Here is a 21,459-nt window from a genome sequence, read left to right as displayed (position 1 = left end):
AAATTAGTCAGACAAGACTTCCCCTTAACAAACCCATGCCATGTCTGAACTATAACTGAAGTCTTGTCTAGATGATCCAGCATCGCTTCCTTTACCGGTGACTCCATTATTTTCCCTGGAACAGAAGTTAGACTAACAGTTCTGTAATTGAATGATAATCTACAGTCAAACCATTGATATCAAGTGGACCAATCCGATTCATCCCCTTCCTTTTAGAGTTTATATAAGTAAAGAAGTCTTTGCTGTTTTTCTTTGCATCCTTTGTCAAAGATTTCTCATAATCTGCCTTTGCCTGCCTAACCTCCTTTGTGACTTGATTACAGACCAGCTTATATCTGCCATAAGTTTCTTTGCCGCCTGATAATTTATATGCATCCCATGCATTTTTTTCCTCTGCCACAAGCCGCATTAATTCTTCTGATATCCATTTAGAACTAAACCTTGACCAGTATTTCTTAGTTGGTATAAAAAGCCTAGTACTCTCCAAGATTAAGTCCCCGAAGGCTTCCCATTTAGAATTCACCATTGGTATCATCATCTGTTGATCCCAGTGCACAGAATTTAAAAACTTTTTGAGACCACTTTAGTCACCTTTATGAAAGCAAAATCCCTTACCCCTGATGGTAGATACATCTTTAAGTAAATCCCACATCAGTACACTGTGATCACTGCCACCTAGTGGTTACTTTATCTGCAGATTCTTAACGCATGAAGAATCACTGCTGATAATCAGAACAAGAGTATTACTTCCTCTGGTTGCCTCCCTCTCGATCATGTTGCTGTAAAAAAAAATCATCCAATAAATCCACAAAAGTCTTGCTAGTGTGCGAGTGACCAACCACAAGTTCCAGTAAATATCTGGGGAAAGTTAAAATCCCCTATAATAAGACATTCTGATTTACTGGCCCACTATCTCTGTGCACAATTGCCTATAACACACACACACCTACTCTCATTTTCCCTTTCCCAGTGCTTATGTCACACTACACTGACTCAGCATTGCATTGTCCAACAATGTCAATTGGTTGCACTTCATTAGATTTTGTTTCTTAACTAACACCATAACTGCTCCTCCCTTTCTGTACACATTGTATTCCCCAAATACCAATTTTGCACTGCTTATATCTGTGTGGCACCACGTCTCTAATATCCCAACAATATCTGCTTTTCCTGTCTTGACCAGCACTTTAAATTCATCAAATTTATTGACTATACTCTTAGCATTGTTTTATGTGGAAGTATTCTTACTCTTAGTTACCCTAACACAACCCATGTATTTACTTGTTCCATGATGACTCCCAGCAGCTCTTGAAATCACTAATACCTTGCTCTTCAGGCTGCTGCTCATTCCAATAGGAGCAGTGCAAGAATCACTTTCACCCCCCCCCAAGGTAGCAATTTTCCGACCCACCTAACGCTGCCTATATAGCATCAGCAAATATTCTTGCACCCATTCAATTTAAGTGTATACCATCCATGTAGAAACAATCTCTCCTGTAAACAAGCACAGACCACGTTGAGAAAAATTTTACACCATGAGCCTTGCACAATCTCTCCAGGGCCAAATTGATTGACAAGGTTCTCATCATATACTCCCTCCTATCGTGTGTGGGCAGAATTGCAGACACTTTCAAATTTAATCCTACTCTTATGAAGTCATTAATCCCAACGTGTACAACGATATCACCCTTTGTCCCCTTAAAAGAAGGTATCTGCTCTACAATGTCATCAATTTTTCCCCCTGGCAGACATACCCTTTTTGCACAATATATTTCCCGTCTCCCTGACAATAGAGTCACCCACAATAACTATCTTCTGAGGGACCAGCACATTCTGCCATGGAGATTGCCACTGTGTAGCCTGATGCACAAGAGGCAGCTCTTGCATTGAATTTGGCAGCTGAGAGATTGATGGGTTCCTCCAATTTAAATTCTTTGAGGGCATCTATTGTCCTTCAATCTCTCATAAAGGCCCATAACAACGCTGACCCTTGGCAACATCTTGGCCCATCCCAGAAAGGTCTGCAAACATTTCACACGTTGCTCATTTCTTTAGGCTGTGATGCGTTGGAGAATCGCCCCTTCATTTCTCACCTGGGCCACAGCAATCGCCCCTTCATTTCTCACCTGGGCCACAGCATTCCTGCTACTTTGTGCATGTTGCTTTGCTGCTCTAGTCTGGGGCATGATTTCCATTTAAATACGATTAAAAGAGGATTCTGATATTCTGAACAGCTACTGTCTCTGATAAAGTGAATGTCATTTTTCTTTTTATACCTGTATTAGCACATTTTGATGGTTGTTGCTTGTGCATTTTTGCAGAGTGACTGGTATCAATTCACAGGCTTAGAGTGCCCGCTGCAGAGTAAAACTGTGTTGTTAAAAAAACATCTTTCTATTACTAGAAACCTACAAAGTCAAATAGATGAGTCAATCTGCAGCACATGACAACCAAGTACCTACGGACTAAGATTGACAGGCAGTTACTGGTTTCTCACACTTCAGTTACTTTGCTGAGAAAATTTGTAAATTTGTTGTTATGATTGTGCATGTAACCAGGAAGGAGTGGGGGATAAAAGGCAAGGCATTTAATCTATTTTGTCTATATCTTCTTGCCGATTGTGAGCTACGGTGTGCATTTCTGGCTTGTGCATCGCAAAAGGAAAATGTTAGGAAAGTATGTGCAATTCAACAGGTAGTATTGCTACAACTTAATATGGCATGTAGGACTGTCAAATGAAGACATGCAGGTCATAACAGGATGGCTTTCCACTGGATCTGAACTTAGCATTTAAGTCACTATGTTTCTACTTAGGAGTGGATATCAATTGAGACTCGTTCTGATGGCGGTTTTAATGAGGAGAGGAAATGATTGTGGACCGTTCTTGTTGACCGGTAGCAAGACAGATGGGACAATTGCACCAAGAGGTATTAGCAAAAACCAAAAAGTGTCTTGCAAGCATTAACCAGTTTGGGAAGGGTATGCTAAGTTGGTTTATTCCAAACTTCTGTTCAACATTTCTGATTAAGTACACAGATCCTTCTCTCGAAAATTAAATGAATTAGGGATTTCAGGATGTTTATGATGTATTTATGGAGAAAAGAAGACTGGATACATGTTATGTATAGGTGCCATAATTACCGGGATCTGTGAGAGGAATTGATTGATGGAACACCCAATGTGCTTGCACATTGGGTGTTCCAAATAGAGCAAGAATAATGCTGGAATGACATGTGTAAAATATGTGGTCAGGTAGATGGGCTAAATAGTCCACTGAACATTGGAACGGAAATATTCTTTTTTTTTTTTTTTTTTTATCAAAACTCCAAAAACAAGAGGTATTAGAACCTATAGTACTTAGTACCATGCTTGGGTTAGAGGTTGAAAAGACAAAAGAAGATATTTGTTGACATTAGACTTAAACTTCTGTAGACTGTAATTTTCAGGAAATAGCTATGAAGGAAGATTGTTTCAGAAAACGGCAGTTAAATGAATAAACAAAGAAGATGAAAAGTTGAACAATAAGTGGATGTTGCCTGGTGGTGGCACGTGTTCGGACTGTTTTGAAAGAGAGAGCGGGAATTATAGAAGCCAGTTCAGAAGAACAGTGCCCAAGGAAGTATCTGTAGAAAAGGCATGCAGCAGAAACAGTACATCTATGAGACAGCGAGTGGAGAGACTGTTAGAGATGAGTCATTAATTAACCTAACTCCTCTCTTCTGAATGGAATCTAGAAGCCCGAGAGAGGTTTTGGGGGCACCGCCCTAGATGTAGGAACAATATTCCATGGTAGGGCAGATTTGCGATTTGTACAGAGTAAACAACCGGTTGGAAGAAAAGAAACGCCAAGAGCAAAAGAGAAAACCAAGTTTTTTTAGATGCAGAGGAAGCAATATTTGTAATGTGCTTGTGCCAAGAGAGATTAGAAGTCAGGGTAATCCCCAAAAGAGATATATCATCTTGCCTAGAAATCGGAGTGTCACCAAAGATGAACATAGGAGCAGAAGAATTCTTTTTGAAAATATAAGACAAGACTGAGTTTTAGAGGGATTGAAATCAACTAAGTTGCCTTTACCCCACTGGAGAATTACCTGGAGATTGGCATTTTAGGGATTTTAGCCACTAGGTGACTGAGAATTAGCATTGTAAGATTTGTGATCTGTCTATTTGTCTATTTTAAGTTAACTATTAGTCATTTACTAGATATGATTAATACTGATAGAAAGCGTATGACTCCCTCCATCTGAATATACCAACAGAAGAAGAAATTAATGTTCGGGTAAAGTTTTATTAATGATTTTCTGCATGTTTATGACTTGCTATTTCATCTTTGTTCCCCTGCAAGTATCCCTCAAGGTCATGCACCCTGCTGCGCTAAAGAATTAGGCACTACTGCCTAAAGCTAAAGTCACCAAGATCTCTCCTACAACAGCCAGCCCTTCCCTGGAGGATTAAAGAATTCAGTTGGCTGTTACAGGCTCATACAATTTACTCTTCAGCACGGAAAAACAACCATCAGAGTCAACTGAACAGATGTGCAGCGTTTGTAAGACTGCAAATAAATACACGATTGAGTGTTCATGGTGCAGCATCATAATTGGAAGCTGCTGTTCTCAAGTGGATTTAGTGCATTTAAATCAGAAATGATGCAAGAAGTTTCTTTGCACAAGGCATGTATCATAGACACTAGTGACTCAGAAAATTAAGACCCCCCCTCCCCACAGCCCGCTAGCAACCACACGGTAACGGAGCGGAACGGGAAACTAAATTACTCCTTAGCTCAGATTTTAGGCTGTGACATATGCACAGAAGAATGTGAACACAAGAAAACAAGTGACGACCCCCAGGATATTAGTAACATTTTAAACCACACTACAGAAGCGAGCTGTAATGAATTTCAGAGAGAAGATAAAAACAAAGCGAATCAACCAATTAGCCCATGACATACAGAGGCAGGAAGACTTACTAGAAGAACTCCTTCTCCCCATTTTCAAAACTCTCCAGGACATGCAAAAGGAAATCACGAACTAAGAGAACCAAACATGAAACTAATTGCCAGTCAGAAAGTAATGGGTAAGAAACTAGACACTGTCCTAACACAGCTACAAGATATTAACAGACAACATAATCAGACAGCTGAACACTTACGAGCTGGCCCTGCTACCTATCCTAAAGAAGCAAAGAAAGAGCATGATACTCGTCTCAGGACTACCCTCCCAGGCAAAATAAAATAGTATTGCACGAAGCTGATCCCTGCAGAGAACAGATACGTCCTGAAATTTTGGAAAGTACTAAAAACTACTTCCTGAAAAGAAAAAATCCAAACTGCAGAACAGAAAACAGAGCAAAGACAACTGTCGCTAGCACTGTGTTACCCGCAAGCCAACCCTGCATAAATACGAATCACTGCTCCAACTTAGAGCCATATGCACCGAAACAACCTACCTACGCACAGATGGTTACTCTCCCATCAAAATGGGAGAATAACCAAAGTTCTACTAAAAGAGAAAGCCACCCGCTACTTACCAATCAGCAACATGATGCAACGTGACCAAACGGTGATCCTACGCATAAAATTCCTGTTTCCTCGCCGAGGTTACCCACAGGATATCGTCCTTGTCTTGCTGAAAGGTACAACATCACTTCGGTTCAAACGAGAGGGAAAATAATTGTCTTGAATCAATCCCAATGTTACTTCTGGTGTCATCAGAGAAATGTTGAGGGAATTGGTATCGATGTTGAGGTACGTCAAGTACAAACTAGACACCCTGCCTACTCCTCCTTCACTATCTCTTGCCCCATTAATTGTGAAGCCCAACTACTGAACATAAACATATGGCCCAGTGGCACCCTCGTTAAATGATTCAGAGAACAATCGACAAGGCCCACTACTAGTGCAGTGAACACCTTAACAAAGCAATTAACGAACACCTCGCCAGTCTTTAAAGGAGATACAAAAGTCTCCCTTTTTTTACAAAATGTTCACACCATATCCAATAAACTCCACACCTTGCAGAGCCTGCTAATAAATTCAGAACACTCATTTATCTGTCTGACAGAAACGTGGCTCCAAAATAATAAGCAGCTGAACGCTCTAGTAGACAGTTTAGGCTACAAGTGCATTGGTAGAGGGAGAGAGATCAAAAGAGACAGAAGAGTAACGATGCTATATAAAACTGACTTCCAGATTGTGAAAGAACAAAGCTCTAATTCTCATAACTTTGAAGCTGTTATCGCCATATTCTCTGATGAGAACAGCAGGGTACAGGTTTGTCTTATCTACATGCCACCAGAATATACGAGAGAGACCAGAAATGAGTTCTTTACCTGGCTAGTATCAAATTTAGACGTAAATATTGACACAATCATCTTAGGAGATCTGAATATGCCTTTGCCGAGGAATAAAGATGAAGAAGCAGAGCTAGATGCCACAGTAGAAGCACTCGGAATGAATCAATTAACAAAGCCTGCGACAAGAGGATTACAGTGCCTGGATTTAATTTATTATAACGCTCGAGAAATTAACTTAATAGACAATTCTTTACAATTTTCTTCCGACCACTGTGCGCTTTCAATGGAAGTTGCTCTTCGAAGGCGGACTGCCGATCAGAACTGCGGTACACAGGGTAATGAATCGAATTTGATATGTTCCACAAAATATATTAAATGCGAGGTAATCTTGCAATGCTTGGCACAGTACAACTTTCAAAGTCTATAAAAGATGTCCACTGAAGAAGCCATAGACGAGATTTCGCGGTTACTCTTTCATATTGCCCCTCTAGGAGCAGCAAAAGTATTGAAGACCTCCGACAGAGCGAACACCTGGTTCACTCCACAAGTTAAAGTTATGTTTAAAAAGAAGCAAAAGCTGTACCAAAAGTGGAAAAGAACTGGGCACCCGACTGATTGGACTATGTACATATGCGAAAAGGCAAAGTTCATTCGACTGAAAAGACAAGCATACTTTGAGGTTATGAAGGTAAAAAATAAAAGGAAAGAGAATAGTAAGCAAGAAAAACAACAAAAAAGAGATGCCAGACCAGCTTTTTAGAGAGTGGACAGAAGTTGCATTCGGAAAGCCTTTGAATGAAAAGCAGAAAAACTGGGGGGAAAACATCACGAGATGCAGAAAATGATTAAAAAACTGATGGATACCACTGACACTAACCAAACTAGAGCTAGAAACCTATTACATGAAATTAATATCACTAGGGAAAACTTAAAAGAAGCTATTAACTTGCTCCCCAGTAAAGCAACGATTGGGCCGGACCAGTTCCCGCTATTCATGATAAAAATATGTAGTGCTTACATAATCAATGCGCTCCACCACCTCTTCCAACGAATACTAAGTGAGGGGGTTATCCCGAAAACATGGAAGAGATATTACGTAAAACCAGTTCAAAAATAAACAATCCTAAAACCAGTAAATATTTCAGGCCCATCGCAATCGGATGCTCTCTCTGCAAAAAATATTTGAAAAAGCAATCTTAAACACCGTCAATCAGCACTGCTTTGGGGAGAGGCCAGAATACTTGTATTCTCTGCTTCCTCGAAGGTTGACTATTACAAATTTAATGGAGACTCTACTACGGATACAGCTAGCATTAAATAATAAACAACAGTTGGACATCGTTTTCTTGGATGTAGCAGCAGCCTTCAACAACATCTCAATCCCAGCTATAACAGTAATCCTCAAGGAGTATTTCCTCATTTCAGAAAGCACTTTAAGCATTCTGACTAGCACCCTTCAAGAAAGACAAATTATTGCAATAAACGGGAAACAAACAGCAACTTACTGTATCTCAAGGGGACGTATTGTCCGCCACCTTCGCAATAGCATTAGCCCCATTTTTAGCTCAAAGCTGTGAACAATTTATTACGTATGCTGATGATTTGAAATTTTTTGTAACCTCTAAAGAACAAGAAACTGTATACCCCATCTATCAGAGGAAGCAAACAAGACAATCAGGAAGCTAGAAGAATATCTGCACTACATTGGGCTGAAAGTTAATGAAAAGAAAACTGCTCAAATCACCTTCACCAACAAAAAGAAGAAAAATAAAATTACGATTTTTGTGAACAATACCAGAGTCCAAATATGTCGACCTTGGCCTTAAGTGGGATGAAGGATTAAACTTCATACCTCACTTCGAACACATTAGGAAAAAGACATACGCAGCACTCTGGAGCACTGGACAAGAACTCCGAAACCCTCATCTTATGATTCAATACATCCTTAAATGCATTACACCGATTCCGTTAGCCGACCGGGCTAGCCGAGTGGGTAAAGTACCTGCCCGGCAACCCAAAGGTCGCGGGTTCGATTCCCGCCTCGGGCTTGGATCAAAGTACTGCAAAAACCTTGGGAGGTGCAATATGGCCACAGAAGCCGATGCGCCAACAACTACCAAATCAAAATCAAAATCAACCGATTCCGTTATACGCAACAACTATCTGGTCATCGAGGCCTTCTTAGGAGTAGAATACTAGCTCCTGAGATGGCTAAATAAGATCGCCGGGAAACCATTTACCATTTCAAGAATGGTCTTGTTTGCCAATCTGGACATTACACCCTGGAAGTATATCATCATAAACAGAAACATCTTAACTCTGGCAAAACTACTAACAGAGAGAATAGATGCGCCGAAAGTGGGAACTGTGATCACTCGCCCTCGGATGATACAACCGAGAATAAACAGGGAAGAACCAAGTCTCAAGTGCGAATTGACCCATTTGGACTCTCTGGGGAGATTCTTCCCAGCAAATACTGTGAATTATTTTAATAATTTAAATATAGATCGAGAGAAACTATGTACAAATGTATAGGACAGATACCTTTGGTAATATGTAATGGCAGGTACAAATTTAATAAGATTAACTTAATAATTTATATAATAATATTTAGCTTTTAACAGTTATTTAGTAATTAATTAAACCAACTTAATAATTAATTCATTAACCACATGCTCTGTGTTTTTTCATTTCCAAATTTTGTAAATAAGTTCATGTAAATACTGAAATAATGTAACCACACCCTCTAGCTACATGCTGTTTATGTGTGTCTCGAAAGAGAAATACAGTAAACCCCTGCTATTCACTGGGGTTACATTCCTGAGAAATGCAGCGAATACCGAAAACGCGAATACTGAGTTATGGCTCCCATAGTAATAAAGGGGTTCCGTACCAAAGTATAAAAAATATATAAGAAACACTAGTCTAAAATTTTGTCTATTTATGTATTATATGTACCTTCATAATATGACTATGAACATAGACAGTACATAGTGAAATGCAAGCATATGCCATCGAAATGAAAATAAGAAACAATTTAATATTAAATGTAATATTTATTAGAAATTACAAACAAATCTTTCAAACCAGCGTCTTTGCTAGCTAAAAAACTTATCCCGCCAGTGCTATCACCAGTTTCGATAAAGTGTTGATAAAGGAGTTTTGCATTTTCACGAATGATGAGTAAACTTAACGGAATTTTATTTTGAGTTCGGTCTTCTATCCACAGATTTAAAGCCTTTTCCATTTTTTCTAATTTAACATCATGAGTTACAGAGCAAATTTTTGAAGCAATTAGCACGTTTTCACGGACACTACGGCTTATTTTTTCTTTCAATTTCTTGATTGATCGTACCGTTGACTAATTGATTTTATAATATTTTGCCACTGAGGAGACACTTTAACCATTAGAAATTTTATCTAATAACTAAATTTTATTCGCTAATCTCATCACCTTCTTTGATCTTTTCACATTTCCCTTGTTATTGGCGCCTCCGTAGCCAGATCGGCAGGAGCAGTAGTGCGTAGCACACGCTTCTTGATTAGACTGGGGTTCGAGCCCGTAACCACCAAATAAGGAGGAAGCGGAAAGGTCAGGCAATGGCCATCGCATATCTCCCGAGCGATATAGCCTTAGTTGCCAATGCTCCTAAAAAACAACAATAACAACAGCCCTTGTTATTCTTAGCCATATTTTTGTACGGGTTAGAAAGAACTTGTCCACAATAAAGTCACTTTCTTCCATTAACACACTCGAAAAAGTCTGTTTTGCACTGCAAAACGGTAGATTTATCACTTTTGTAAGCATATCAATTTATAAATTGATAAATTTATTCAATTTATAAGCATATAAATTAAAAGCAAACGACGAAACCTTCCATGACAAGCGCATAACACATACTAAACAAGGATTAGCGAGAAACATCCACGCTCGTGATTTTGTCACCCCTCACCCACCGAGCGCTGTTTTTACCGGAAAAGATAATTTTAGCCATGCACATGTTTTTCTATGGCGGAAAATGTCCACAGCGCTTTAAAATCCACATTTTTTTTAGGTTTCATTTTATGTTAAATCAGTGACCGCGAATAGCGGGGGTTTACTGTAAACAGATGATAATAATAATAATAATTACAGGAATCGGTAGCGGATATTCGAGAAATCGAAGCTGGTTGAGCAAGACAAGGTTTCTCAAAATGGAAAGTGGAATACAATGTGCTATAATCAGCAAAACTATAGATAGGATTTCTGAAGAAGGTCATTAATATGACCTTCTTCGGAATTCGGAAAAGGAAAATAATGGAGGAAAGAACTGAACCTTGGGGGACAGCCATCTACAATCACCCTCAGTGAACGGTCAGCGAGAAAACTCGATAACCAATTACAAAAAACAGTTGGCAAACCATGAGATGAAAGCTTGTTTAGAAGACCTTTATGCCAGACACGATCAAAAGCCTTTGAGATGTCAAGAGCAACTGCTTGTCTTTCACTAAACTTTTCATTGAATTTGTCCATAAATGGGTAACATAAGCCAGAATATCACCAGGGAATTGACACTGACAGAATCCATACGATCGTTGATCAGATGGAAGGTTTCAAGATAGTTTTGACTTGGCAGTTAATTGATTTCTCCATTACTTTAGAAAGAGTAGAAGTAATTGCAATCGGACGATAATTGGATGGGAGGGATTTGTCACCCTTTTTAGGAACTAGCTAGATATGAACAAATTTCCAAGCAGAAGAAAAACACCTTTAGAATAAGAAAGTGAAAAATGGCCGCAAATAACAGGAGTAAGTTCAGGAGCACAGGTTTTGAAAACAAGTAGAGAAATACCATTAGGACCTAGACCTTTCTTAGCATCAAGATTCGTCAAAATCCTTCTGACATCCTTTTGATGGAAGACCACAGGAGGCATTGAATGGAGCATGTAGGGAATGATGGGAGGTGTTTTACCAAGGTCATTAATACATGAGTTGGAAGAAAAATGGGATGCTAGCCGGCCAGCTTTATCCTTGGCTGAAGTGACAACAGAACCATCTGGTTTTGACAGAGGTGGAAGCAGAGTTGGGCAAAAGTTGCGGCCAATAGCTTTGGTAAAAGACCAGAATGCTCGGTTACCATTAGGGAGACAAGCAAGTTTTCTACTCTTAGCCTGTTCAAAATCTAGTTTGGACTGATTAATAACTGCTTTACAATTTTGCAAGCTTTGGTATAGGCAGAAAATGAAACTGAAGAATTGGAAACAACCAATCACAATATGCAACATTCTTTTCTTGAACAGTGTTAGCACATTTATTGGAAAACCAAGGTTTAGATAAAGGACGAGATTTTAAAGTGAAGTGTGGGATAAAGGATTCCATTCCTGCAAGAATAATTTCATTGACACGATCTGAGCAAACATTGACTTCAGAAGTTTTGAAACAGTAATCTGACCAAAGAAAAGAAATCTCGCAGGTTATCCCATTTTGCATTCTTGTAACGCCAAACAATACGAGGTTGGGAATAGACATGAGATAAAGGCTCCATTGGAGAAGAGACAATCACCAAGCTGTGATCTGAGGTGCCTAAAGGACCACTCACTTTGACCGTGTACTAAGAAGGGTTGTTTGTGAGAAAAAGATCAAGCGTGTTGGTTGTATGGGTAGGATTGTCTGGTATTCTTGTAGGTAAATGAACAATCTGTGCAAGGTGATTAGTAATTGCAAAAGCCTCAGCATCTCGACTAGCTGGGTTGGTTTGACTAGAAAATGGGAGCCAGCTGGAATTGTGAACATTAAAATCACCAAGGAAAATTACCTCACTGTTAGGAAAGTTGGACTGGAGAAAGTCAAGTTGCAAAGAGAGGAAATCAAAGAGCTCCAAGTGATTAGTGGAGTTGGGAGAACGGTAGAAACAACAGATACTCAAAGGGATACATGTGGAATGTTTCCTTCAGCTGTGACAAGCAAAATGGAAGATGTGATTTAAGTAAAGGCCAGTGCAAAATACTTATCAGTTCATAAGCAACATCAGCTTTGTTTTCTGAGACTTTCACACATGCACGCACACAGTACAGAAGCATCCAATCTGATTTGCTTTCTTATAATGTTCTTGTTTTTACTCTGGCACGACCACCAGTTCAGTGGCGTTTACAATAAATCAGTCAATACAAATGTTAATCATATTCAGCATTCACAGGCTTGAACCCCGGTCCACTCAAAGTGTGTGCTACTGCACTTGGCTTCTTTCACATACATGAAAAATTCCTTGTCCCCATTGTTTGCTTTCTTCTCCAGTGCTTTTTCATACTCAGCCTTTGCCTCCCTAACTTTATTTGTGGTACTGTTACAGATCAACTTATAGCTGTTGTTGGCTTCAGCACTTTTCTTCACCCTGTAACTTTCCCATACTATCTTTTGCTCTCTATTAGACTGCCAGCTGCATATTTTCTTAATGATATACACCAATGAGCCAAAACATTATTACCACCTGCCTAATATGATGTTGGTCCTCCACATGCAGCCAGAACAGCTCGTACAAGATTTCTATGTATGTCTTGTGGTATCTGGTACCGGCACGTAACCAGCAGATCCTTTAACCCTTATCTTCAAAAAGGCCTACGAGGTTGGGAAAGTTCATATTCAAAAAGACTATACTCATCACCAACCATGGAATTAAATAATATTTAATTTTAAAATATAAAATATAAAATGCAATATAAAATATTTGCATATAAAATAAAATGAAAACTGCTCTATTTACAATAATAAAAGCACTAAAAATTATTAAAATACTGTAACTAAAATCCTTCAAATGCTAAAACACTAAAATACCACTAACCGTAGCTTTCGGAAGCGACTGCCTCCTTTTTCAACAGTTTATTACTATTGTACAGCACATCCTTAAGTAGCAGACCCACAGCACTCACACACACGTGGTTCCACAGGAACATGATCCGTATTCCCCACCTGCGCACTGGGACCGGAAATGGCTCGGGAGCGTGTTATACAAAACCGATCGTCCCATCGGAGGACAACGGCCTCAAAAAGGGGGTGCAAATGAAACACCCCTATCTCTATTAATAATGTTATTAGATGAACTAATTCGCAAGCTCTCGAGCCACTTGTGTTCCCAGAACCCATGCCCACAGGCCACAATGACCGCTCCTTCTGGGGATATCTGGTGTTGCTTCTCCCAAAAATCAGCCTGGCTAAGAATCTCTACAGGGAATGTCCCGAAGACACCCACTTTGTCTTCGGGAGACCGTAAAACCTGGGCAGCCGACATCCTGCTGCATGCAAAGACCAAAAAACCTCTTTGGATATCTTTCCTGCCTTCTGCCAATGCTGTATGATACTATTAACTTGCCGTTCTAGACCAACTAACGGATTTCTCCAGGTGACCTCATATGTAGTGGTGTCCTGCAAAAGATCTAAGGTTTTTTATGATAATCTTCTTTATCCAAAATTACCGTGGATCTGCCTTTAGCAGCAGGTAAGGCCATGATTTTATCATCCTGTCTGAGTTCTCTCAATGCTCTTCTATGGCTAAAACTGAGGTTAGAAGGGGCTGTCTTGGTCTGACTCAAAATAGCAGAAGTTTTAATATGTATTTTGTTGGCCTGGGTCACTGGTAATTCACAGATGGCTCTTTCTATACCCATGGCTGTCTACGCAATAGATGGTTTAGGAGGTACCAAAGCGAACTTGGTGCCCAAGTTCAATACCCCTCCTGTTCCTTAGTTAGTTGCTTACCACTCAAGTTAGTATTAGCATTAGTAGAGGCATATGATGCAAGAAAGCAAGCTTATGCAGCATCAACCAAAAAAAAAAAACCTTCCACTTCACCCCTCCATTTGTTCGAAATACCTGTCCAGCTGAGCCTTAAATTTATTTAGGCTATCAACTTCCACAATAAGGGATGGAAGTCTGTTCCACCAACCAACTACCCGCTGGCTAAAGGCAAATTTCCGCACATCTATCCTACATCTGTCTTTCCTCAATTTGAATTTATGCCCTCTCAGGCGATTATTCTGAGCAAGAGGCAGTATCCCATCAGCATTGAGCATGCTCAAACCATTCAAGGCTTTGTACACCTCTATCAGATCACCTCGCCGGTGCCTAGTTTCCAGACACTGTAATTTGCAAAACTTAAGCCTTTCTTTGTAAGAGCAACCCTTCGTTCCGTTCACTAACCTTGTTGCCCTTCTCTGTACTCATTCCAGCAGCTCTACATCCTTCTTGAAATGAGGCCTCCAGACCTACTCAAGGTGCAGCCTGACCATTGCCTTATACAAGGGAATAATCACCTCCCTATCCCTGCTAGAAACTTTCCTGTATATCATTGATAAGACACTATGAGCTACTCTTGCAGCCCGTCTGCACTGCTCATAGAACTTCATATCTGCCTGCACAATTACCCCCAAGTCCTTTTCATTCTCTACCACTGTCAGTGTAGTACCACAGAGTTGATATGTTGCTCTGGGGTTGCTGTTTCCCATATGTAGTACTTTACTTTTGTCAATGTTAAACTTCATTTGCCACCTCTCAGCCCATCTGCTCAACCTTTCCAGATCCTGTTGCAGCAGCATAGCGTCCTTAACAACTCTGCCAACCTTTGTATCATCTGCAAACTTGGACATTAAGCTTGATATACCATCATCATTATTATTTATAAATACAGAAAACAACAATGGACCCAACACTGAACCCTGAGGGACTCCACTAATTACCACTCTCTGTCTTCTGCCACTCAACCATCCCTTTATCCATAGCAACAATTTGCCACCAATGCCACACTGCTCCAATTTGTGCAGCAGTCTTCCATGTGCAACAGTATCAAAAGCCTTTCTAAGATCCAAATATATAATATCAAAGTTATTCCCTGCATCCAATTCTTTTGTGACTACATCATAGTATCCAATCAAATTGGTCAGGCAAGACCTTCCCTTAACAAAACCATGCTGTGTCTGAGCTATAACTGAATTCTTGTTTAGATGATCCTGCAGTGCTTCTTTAACCAGTGCTTCTATTAATGTTCTTGGAACAGAAGTTAAACTCACAGGTCTATAATTAATTGTGTCAGCCTTTGATCCTCCTTTGTGAATTGGGGTTACATTTTCACATCTCCAGTCTGTGGGTACCTCCCCTGAGTCCAAGGAAGCTCTCATAATTAGGCTAAGGCTTTGCTTACTTCCTTTGCTGCCTCCTTTAATATAACTGGATAGATCCCATCCACCCCAGGTGCCTTTCTTGTATTTATCTTCAACAATTTCTCCTCCACTTTACTCTCAGTTATTACAAGATTCTCTAGCTTACTGCTAGAGTCGAGTACACCTCTGGCATTCCCCTCGCTGAATAACTCCTCATGTGTGAATGTCAATGCAAAATAATCACTTAGTTTGTTAGCTACACGAGCAGGGTCATCAACATTGACCCATCGATATCAAGTGGACCAATCTGATTCATCCCCTTCCTTCTAGAGTTTACATAAGTAAAGAACTCCTTGCTGTTTTCCTTTGCATCCCTTGCCAAAGATTTCTCATAATCTGCCTTCGCCTGCCTAACCTCCTTTGTAACTTGGTTTCAGATCAACTTGTATCTATCATAGGCTTCTGTGTCACTTGTTAATTTGTATGTATCCCATGCATTTTTCTTCTCTGCCATATGTCTCATTAGTTCATCTGACATCCATTTAGGCCTGAACCTTGAACAATATTTCTTAGTTGGTATGTAAAGCCTAGTAGCTTCCAAGATAAGTTCTTTGAATGCTTCCCATTTTGAGTTTGCTGTTGGTAACATCATCAGTTATTCCCACTGTATAGAATTTAAATACTGTCTCAGACCATCGTAGTCACCTTTACGAAAACAGTAACCCTTCCCTTTACCCCTGATGGTAGTTACCTCCTTGAGTAAATCCCACTTCAGCACATTGTGATCACTGCCACCTAGTGGTTCCTGTATCTGCAGATTCTTAATGCATGAAGAATCACTACTGATAATCAAATCAAGAGTATTGCTCCCTCTAGTTGCCTCCCGAACATGCTGATTTAGAAAACAATCATCCAATAAATCTACAAAAGCCTTGCTGGTGTGTGAGTGACCAACCCACAAATTCCAGTCAATATCTGGGAAATTAAAATCCCCCATTATAAGACTCTCTGATTTACTGGCCCACTCTATTTCCCTGTACAGTTTCTTATTATACTCATCAGAGTCATTAGGCCTATAGCACACTACTACTCTCAATTTTGATCTCCCAATGCTTATGTCACACCAAACTGACTCGACACTGCACTGTCCAGCGATGTCCACTGGCTTCACTTCCTTGGATTTTATGTGTTTCTTAACTAATAGCCTAACCCCTCCTTCCTTTCTATCCTGTCTACCCTTTCTGTAGACGTTGTACTCCCCAAATTCCAGTTCTGCATTACTGATATCTGTGTGACACTACGTCTCTGATATCCCAACAATATCCGCCTTTGATGCTTTGAGCAATACCTCAAATTCATCAAATTTATTTACCAAACTCCTAGCATTGGTGTACACGCAAGTATACATGCACCTGTTCTTTTTCTTAGCTACCCTAACACAACCCATGTGTTTACTTGTACCCCAATGACCCCCAGCAGTCTCTGAAATATCCTGCATCTTATTTTTCAGGCTGCTGCTCATTCCAATAGAAGCAATGCAAGAATCACTTTCACCTCTTCCAGTGGCTACTGTTAATCTATTAGTCCTTGTATCCCCCCAATCTAGCAGTTTTCCGACCCATCTAACACTGCCTCGATAGCATCAGCAAACATTCTTGCACCCTTTCTATTTAAGTGTATCCCATCCCTGTAGAAGCAGTCTCTCCTGTTAACAAGCACAGACCAGGCTGAAAAAAATGCTGCCCCTTGAGCCTTGCACAATCTTTGCAGGGCTGAATTGATCGACAGGGCTCTCATCATATACTCTCTCCTATCGTGTCTGGATAGAATTGCAGACACTTTCAAATTCAACCCTAATTCACAGCTTTTTTTCAACAGTGACCTGTACTTGTTAAGTAATTCCGCCGATCTCCTACTCTTAATATCATTAGTGCCAACGTGTACAACTATATCACCTTTTGTGCCCTTAAAAGATGATATCCGCTCTACAACATCATCAACCTTTGCCCCCCCCCCCCCCCCCCCCCCCGGCAGACATACCCTGGTTCTGTTCCACCTATCCTTTTTACAAGAATTTCTATGTAACCAAAATTTCTTATACCTATAGGCAGAGAGAAATCAGTAAATTTAACAAGTTATTTGAGGAGTCAGTGGTGTTACGCAACAATAATAGTACTAATTTTGTTCGTAACAAAATTAGTACTATTATCATTGTTCATAACAAAATTATTACTATTATTGTTGCGTAACACTGCTGCCTCTTCTAATAACATGTTAAATTTACTGATTTGTCTCCGCCTATAGGTATAAGAAATTCTGGTTACTCTATTTAACACTAATCTCATTATCAGTGATGAATGAACTGAAGCTACACTACCATTAATATATTCCAAAACCCAACAAATACGTCTTTTGATATCTCTCAAATCATCATGCAATTTGCAAATCCAAATATGCAAAATCCTTTTTTGATAACATTCAGTAGCTCTTATCAAACGATGATCATTAAAAGACATCTTGACACGAAACCCCCATGGAACCAACTCATGTGCTCTACATCGATATGCAAATCTCAAATGTTGTTTCTGCTTGGCTTCTGCTATGCTGTATTCTGAAACTCACGGATGTGCTGTAGCACGAAATGGCCATAACTGTTCACTATATCTTCAAAAAGGCTTTACTATATCTTCTATGAACTTGAGAAAGTTCATATTCATAAAGACTACACTCAACACCAACCATGGAATTAAATAATATTTAATTTTAAAATATAAAATATAAAATGCAATATAAAATGCCTTTTGATGATCATCGTTTGATAAGAGCTACTGAATGCAGTGAGCTACTGACACCGCCACGACCGGCTTGTTTTCGTCCCACAGTGCGTCCAGGCGCCATCACCCTGGCTGCCCACATGGTGCAACAGGAAATATGATTCATCAGACCAGAAGACCTTCCAGTCATTCAAGGTCCCGTTTTGATGCTCACTTGCCCGTTGTAGGCGCTGTCGCCAATGAACCCTGGTCTGCATGGGCACTCGATGAGGCCTGAAACTACGAAGCCCCATTTTCAGCAGGGTTCGATGTACTGTGTGTTGTGACACATTACTCCCATCACCTGTATTCCAATTACCGGCGAGTTGCACCACAGTCGCCCTTCTGTTGCCATGTACAATCCGGGAGAGCCTTCGCTCACTTCAAGCTTCAATGAGCCGTGGCCGTCCAACACCTCGCTGGCGGTTCGTGGGTTTCCCCTCCTCGGACCACTTTCTGTAGGTACTAACCGCGGCTCACCGTGAGCATCCCACCAGCTGTGCCTTTTCGGGTATATGTCTGACCCAGTCATCTGGCCATTACAATTTGGCCTGGGGGGGGCGGTTGCCCCCAGAAAGAAAAGTAAAATAATAATAAAAATTAAATTAAAAAAATAATAATAAAGTAACTTAACTCTGTAATTATGTATGTATATGTGTATAGATAGAAACAGGGCTTTTGCCCCCAGAAAGAAAAGTAAAATAATAATAAAAATTAAATTAAAAAAAAAATAATAAAGTAACTTAACTCTGTGATTGGCTGGCTGATTACGTAATCATATTTTGGTCAGTTCTTGATTTGTGCTTGTTGGGTACCTGTTGCTTGCTGCCGTGAAATCTCCTTTGTCACAGGTATTTTTCACAGGAAACATGCAAACACTAACAAAATCGACAAAACATGGAGTGCAATTAAACGGCAACTGTCATTAAGCAAAGTAAACGATCAGTTCGACTCCTACCTTGGAGAGTATATGTGTGGCGAAGAAAACATTCCGGCAGCAGCGATTTAACTATGGAATTTTTAAAAGCTATAAGCTTAATGTATAAACCTGAAACCGAGGATTGAACGAGGACACTTGACCGATGAGGTGAGTGGTTTTTCTTTGTCTTAGTTCAATCTGATTGTTTTTCATAGAAATAGCATAGAAAAATGTGAATTTTTGTTTCTGTTTCATAAAATTACCTCTTCTTTTCAGCCTTTCTCATTGTTAATGTTCGTAAAATAGCATAGAAAAATGTGCATTTGTTTTTCCTAGAAATAGCATAGAAAAACGTGCATTTTTGTTTCTGTCTCCGTAGCCGAGTGGGCAGGAGCGGGAGTGCAGTAGCACACGCTCTTTGAGTAGGCCGTGGTTCAAGCCCCTGACTGCTGAATACGGTCGATCTGCCAACCCGCACTGGCCCAGCGTGGCAGATTATGGTCCATTTCCCTCAGCATGAATTGTTGAGGAGGCTTCCATCCTGCAGTGGGTTGATAATGGCTGCACTTTACTTTTTTTTTTTTACTTTTGTTTTTGTTTCGTAAAATTTCCCCTAAAATTAAGTTTTCTTTTTCTTCTTTTCAGTCTTTCTCATTGTTAATGCTCTCAAAGTAGCCTAGAAAAACGTGCATTTATATTTTTTCAAATGTTGATTTGCCGTTGCTTTTCGTTCGTTCTATTAAGGTCCAATTTTGTGGGGGGGAAACAGCGGGGGGTAGGGGACGGCGGCAGCCCCCCACCAAAAATTAAAATAAAAAAAAAAAGCATTTATGTGTTCACTCGCATCAGAAATTTTCGTTGTTAATGCTTGCGAAATAGTCTAGTTATGTACGGGCGAGAAGAATCAGTGATTGCATTTCATGTAAATTTTTATTTCTTGGTTTTTTTAAATTGCCTTTTCTTTTTCTTCATTTCAGCTCCACTTTTGTGATGTCTCATGACATACTGTGATCCCTGAATATATATCCTTTTCAGCTTTTGTTTGTTTTATTTTTAAAAATTGTTGATTTGCCATTTCTTTTCTTTTGCGAAATTTCCTTTTAAATTACCTTCTCCCTTTTCAGCTATATCCGACTTATTCAAATGTCACGTGACATTTTGTGATTGCGAAAAACCTGCATTTTTCTGACTTGAATTTTTAAATTTATTGGATTTATCCTTTGTTTTCAGCCGCCTTATTTGTTGCTGTGCCATGTGCCGTCCGTGTGTCACTTGACATTCACCGGGAGAGGAGGGGAAACGCTGTGAGTGGGCGGAGTTACAACCCGTCAATCATTGTTTTCCCCCTCCTCTCCTCGCCACCATTTTGAAAGGGGTACCCGTTTCTGGATCTCTACCTGGTAGAGATTCAGTATCGGGTACAGCGTTCCAACTGCTAGCGATACAGCCGTGATTGATGGATGCTGACTCAGCCCAGTGTCACGTGATCTCCTTAACAGACGGAAACAGCTGGCATGGCTGACACCCACTGGGTGCCAGCCGTATCACCCGTGCCGGCACGGAATTTTTACTGATAGCAAAGAATGAGTACTGGCACCTATTTTTTTTTTTTTTTACAAAAAAAGCACTGGATAGAAATATCATCCTCTGTATAAATGAATAAAATATATTCTGTTTCGGCTGGTCTGTTTATATGGTCAGTTTACTTCTCTGTTGTACTAAACTGTAGTGTATTTGTACTGCTTTTTTGTTATACTGTAACATGGCTATGTATATATAGTTCAGTAATGCTGCTTGTAAAAGTCCAGAAAGAATATATCATTAATTACAAGTCATTACTGAATCTTGCACATACCAAAATCTGTAGAAGTTTAACTGATTCGTATTTTTTTTTGTTGTTTATGCATGCAGTATAATATCTTATTTCTGTTAACTCCATGATGTTCTACCAGTCTAATATTCACTATGAATATGCAACACACATGTATGCTTCCCTTTATATTCCTTCCTCCTCCATATGCTAGTGTGTGAAAGAATGAGCTGCAGCTCACATAATTTTTCTCTATGTGTAGGTTCACATTCATTTCTGAAAACAACTGTTATCTGTTTGCCGTAATGGTTAATAGTGTATGCAGCCTTCACCTTTGTACAAAAAAGATTTCTTATTAATAAGACAATTTGATGAAGAATGACAAGAACCCTTCAGGTCTTACCTGCTGAACAACAAGGTTGCAGGATTCTTACAGTCTTCTTTAAGTTTTCCTAAGATGCAAACTTTGTATACTAAACAATTGCCCTCCCTTGAAC

The 21,459-nt window shown here is 39.8% G+C and overlaps 1 protein-coding gene across 3 annotated transcripts in view; it reads left to right on the top strand.

Moving 5' to 3' along the window:
• The window catches only part of LOC150087144 (death domain-associated protein 6-like), a 226,337-nt gene that overhangs the window by 139,570 nt on the left and 65,308 nt on the right, over positions 1 to 21,459 (top strand). The gene's annotated exons all lie outside the window — the stretch shown is intronic.

Source organism: Mastigoproctus giganteus, chromosome 4, assembly GCF_048544385.1.
Source record: "Mastigoproctus giganteus isolate SK-2022 chromosome 4, ASM4854438v1, whole genome shotgun sequence".
In the NCBI taxonomy this organism is placed as follows: Eukaryota; Metazoa; Arthropoda; class Arachnida; order Uropygi; family Thelyphonidae; genus Mastigoproctus; species Mastigoproctus giganteus.
This window is presented reverse-complemented; position numbering and strand designations above follow the sequence as displayed.